Source organism: Sorex araneus, chromosome 2 (assembly GCF_027595985.1).
Source record: "Sorex araneus isolate mSorAra2 chromosome 2, mSorAra2.pri, whole genome shotgun sequence".
NCBI classification, from domain to species: domain Eukaryota; kingdom Metazoa; phylum Chordata; class Mammalia; order Eulipotyphla; family Soricidae; genus Sorex; species Sorex araneus.
Window position 1 is genome coordinate 60,820,965 of NC_073303.1, and position 4,884 is coordinate 60,825,848.

General features: G+C 37.3%; 1 non-coding gene across 1 annotated transcript; it reads left to right on the forward strand.

Annotated features, from left to right (window-relative positions):
* The first annotated feature begins 467 nt into the window (after positions 1 to 467).
* On the forward strand, positions 468 to 572 carry LOC129402857 (U6 spliceosomal RNA). The gene has a single exon (XR_008628894.1). It is a non-coding gene; the product is annotated as a U6 spliceosomal RNA (small nuclear RNA).
* Positions 573 to 4,884: the final 4,312 nt, after the last annotated feature.

A 4,884-nucleotide genomic window follows, 5' to 3' on the forward strand; every position in this document is an offset into this window, starting at 1 on the left:
GTGATCTCAGTGCTGTCTGACTACAAAACTCAGGTTGTTACAGTTGCACTATCCTGCACTCAGTCCAATGAGTAACACATCATTGTCTGTTCGTCCCTGACCGAGACTGAAGAGGGGCATCTGAAAAATACTAAACAGCTTAGAAATTGTCATCATCTTTTTGTCATGATACATATTCATTCTCCCTTAGCAGCATCTGAATTGTGAGATATAAAACTGTATTATGACAGTGAAAGCAAAAGAAAGAACTTGCTCATATGATTTTCACTGCAGAAATCCTGGTTTAAAACTGTCATCACATGTGCATACATTGACTATAACCACCCCATCTACTTCTGTTCTTTGGTTTTCTCTTTTTAGCTCTAGGGATAATATTGTACATTTCCCTGAAATAAAACGTTCCGGTTTTATATCACCAAAACAAGAAAAGAAGACATCCTAGCTTAAATAAAATAAAAGAGACAATAGTGCTCACTTTGGCAGCACATATACTACATTTGGAACAATACAGAGAAGATGGGGATGCCCAGCACAAGGATGACATGCAAATTTGTGAAGTGTTCATAATATTTTTAAAAAAGATGATAAAATCTAGTTATTCCAGATATAATTTATTCATTTGTTTATTAAATCCAAATAGAGAGTCAGAAATTTATGTAATTCAGTAGGGAATTCAGATACATAATCATATAAAAGTGACTTATGTGATAATAAAGTAAAGACATATACAAATTACCGTTCATATTCAGAGGCTGGAAAATGTTGATTTTTGCCAAAAGGATCAAGAGTTTCTCTAGAAATAAGTGAGCTGATCTGAATCTTGGAGAATCAAAAGCATTTTCTCAGACTAAGAAGCAGGTACAGAAGGCATTTCTGTCATATGGAATAAAGTGTGCAAAGGCACAAAGAAATACAAAAACACAAGGATGACAAACAAAGGCACTATAGCACTGTAGCACTGTCATCCCCTTGTTCATCGATTTGCTTGAGCTGGCACCAGTCTCCATTGTGAGACTTGTTGCTACTGTTTTTGGGCAAACAAAGGCATGGGGAAAATAAAAGGATGATGTGGAAACATTGAGCTATTCCTATGTTTAGAGGGTACACAAGTCAGGGTGAGAAAGAAATTTCATTCCGGGTGTTTGTGTCAACCTCTAGCTGCAGAAGAACTGAGAATTAAGAAAATGCCCTAATTGTATGATGGGCGTGGATGCATTTTATCTACCCATGCAGGTGTCTAGCATGAAATTCAGTTTGATTTATGTAATGATCTAAGGTAAACTGTAGTTTTTAAAGTGACTACGTGATAGTGAAAAAGAAAATTTCTTTTCTTCTAATTCTCCCTTATTTCCAAATCAACCAACCAATACTTCCCTGATCACTTTCCTAGACTCTGTTCACTCTGTGGTTGGCAGAAAGAGGAATCAATTCATACGAGTACATCCTGAATGACAGGTGACTGCATGTTTATACTGCACACAACTATAAGAAATAGAGTAATATACAGTTGTAAGAAAAGATGCAACCTTTCAGTTTGCTTCAACTTGTGTGGAACTGAGGGTATTATGCTAAACGAAGCAAGGAAGAGGGAGAAGGACAAAGACAAGATGACCTTACTTATCTGTGGTGCATAGAGAAAGAAAGCAATGGATATGCAGTATTGTACGATGAATATGAAAGCAATGAGTAGGCAGGATTGTACAATGACAAACCCTTGGCCTTGGATTACAGAACTGACATTTCCAAGCAGTGGGGGAAAGTGTGGGAGGTAAGAAAATTATGTTCATGCTGAAAAATCCATAGTAGGGGCAATTTGATTGCAATCAAGCCTTTTGACCAAAGGTATTGAAGAGAAAATCTATTTAATATTGTCTATAATATGTTATTTTCACATTTTTCTGTAAGTTTTAGCCCTGTAAAATGTTTTAAAGTTTTTCATGGTTCAAGAAGTGAACAACATTACCCATGATTTAAAAACAATAATAAAATAAAACCAGATTTCATTAAAAAAAGAAAGAAGTGACTAGACATAACATGGGATGTTGGTAGCAGGTGGCTGGCACTTGGTGGTGAAAGTCCATGTCTTTCTAGTCAAATTATCAGTGTCAACATTATTGTAATCATGCTGTTTAAACTATAATCCTAAAACTCTGAAAAATAATTCTATAAAACAAGAAGCAAAACCAAACAACATGAGAGGGTAATGCTAGTCCTTGCGTTGTGTCTTGACCTGTGATTACAAAACTGAGATTCTCAAGCAGAATGGGAAGAAAGAGGTGAAAAGAAGGGACACAAAAATAGTGGTGGGTAGTCTTGAGCACTTTAAGGGAGCTGAAAGTGCAGTAATTTAGACAAAAACAATAAAAGTCAGTTCTATTATATTCATGTTTTCTAAGCAAGAATAAAAGAAAAAACTCTAGAACCCCAAGCCTATCCACAAATAGTTAAAAAACTTTGCATTATAGTTAGTCCTATAAGGAAAATATTATAGACATAAATACAAAGTTAAAGTATTTATTAAATATTAGTAAAATACACAATCATAAAATTTAGAGAGCTGATAATTTTTTAATGTCAGAAAAGAACATATTTTTATTAATTGTGTAAAGATATTTATAGGGAGGTCAGAGAGGTAATCCCAGATAGGTAAGGCACTTACCTTGGATTCTGTGGATCCTGGTTTGATCTCTAATGTCCTATGTCCCCCTAAGCACTCCCAGGGGTCACTCCTGCGCATTGAAGCATGTGGCCCTCAAACTCCCTAAAATAACTGAAAAATTTCACATAAAAACAAAGGAAAATTGGACTTTTTATGAAAGTCCAATCTAAATATATTCCATATTTAACTTTCACTTCACTCAGATCTCAAAATTGCCTGCAGTTACTTCAGCATTACAAGACAGAAGACAAAACACCAACAGAAGAGAAATCAGAGTAAAATAAACTTATGGACCAAGTATTCCACTTTTTCAAATTCCATGAGATAATGTGGTCATGATTTCCTTGCTCGAACCCCTCTGAGACTTTGATAATGGAGGGTCCCTGCGATTTCAGCTTCAGGAGCTTCACAGTAAATCTCCCTGGGAAGGAAATCCAGGCAACCATTTTCTGTGCTGCACTTTAGACACTCAAAACATGATTATCTTGTAACTAACAATTTTGTGTGTTTTATCAACATTTTCCCATTTTCTATAATTCTTGTCCCTGTAAATTACTATTTTTTCCCTGTTTCAATGAGTGCAATTTTTATTATCATAATTTAAGTAAGATGGTCATAATAATGTTAAAGTTTGTGAATTTGACATATAAAATTGCTATAACTCCCAACCCCCCATCAAAATGCCCAGGATTCACCACTGTCTCCATGTCCCCTCTAGTCCAGTCTTCATTCTTCCTCATCTTCTTTTCCCCCACTGATTGGTAATCAGCTTTGTAATTCAAGGCTAAAGGTGTGTTACTCTTCAAGCCACTCTCTTCCCCTGGTTTGTCTATGAGGTTGACTGTAAAAAAATATCCTATGGTCCTGAGCAATAGTATAGTGAATAGGGCATCTGCCTTGCATGTAGTCAAACGAGGTCCGATCCCTAACACTCCATCTGGTACCCCGAGTCAGCCAGGAGCAATCCCTGAACCAGAACAGGAGTAAATCCTGAGCACCACTGGGTGTGACCCCCAAACAAAACAAAACAAAAAAGTTCTATATATAAGGTGATATAACCAATTTTTCCCTTGTCTTGCATATGAATTTAATATCCTAAGGATATATTGGGGTTCACACTTACATGCAGACAAAAATTAATAAAGAAGTATCACTGTCATCCCATTGTTCATTGATTTACTTGAGTGGGCACCAGTAACGTCTCTATTACACTTAGCCCTGAGATTTTAGCAGCCTCTCCTTACTCGTCTTTCCCAACGATTGGAGGCTCTTTCAGGGTCAGGGGAATGAGACCTATTGTTACTGTTTTTGGCATATCAAATATGCCACAGGTAGCTTGCCAGGCTCTGCCATGTGGGCGGGATACTCTCAGTAGCTTGCCAGGCTCTCTAAGAGGTATGTATATATCTTTTACTGTATTTGAGATATGAATACGCCATGGGGAGCTTGGTCTTACAGTCTCTGGATGTTGGCCAATGGTGGGATTACACAGTGCTGGGGGCAGCTTGTGGATGTGGCTGCCAAGCTACTGGAAAATAGAGGGTCTGGGTGGAGGAGGTGGATTTGAGATCTCAGCCCTAGGTCCCACACACCTGAGTTTTTCTGCTGGTCCCTTCATGCATGAGGCTCATCCGGACATGTGGAGAGTGGCCTTGAGCATGGCTGTGGCTGGGTTCTGGTGGTCTTCAACTGTCTTCAACTGGAAAAGAGTGACTCAGAGTCTCTTGCCCCCCACACCTGGCTGTCTTCACTGGGGCCCCTCGGAGGGGACCGGTTGCCTTTCTCTTCCCGCCCCAAGCAGAGCTTTGACAGCTGAAGACCTCTGGAACCCAATAAAGAAGTAATTGTATTAAATAAAACAAGCAGTGAGATGGAATTAAATATCTAATTCAAGATGAAGAATAATCTAACAGCTTCTGTAATGAAAATATGAGATTGATTGGGATATCTAATATATTGGTGAATTATACGAATGTGGGTTTGAGAATACAATTTTGTAAGAATAAAATAAGTTCTGAGATGTCAGAGGTTGCTCACAAATTTAGTGGTATTTATCTTGATGCTTTAGACTTTTTTTAGTGGTATTTAAATTATAGTCAAAATTTAGGCAAAGAAGAAAGTGATATTAATTTTGAGTCCTTTTTGGCATTTGACCAAGTAATATTATGGATATATTACAGAGTTTTTTTAATTTGCTTATTAAAAGCAGGATTAATGGGTAGATG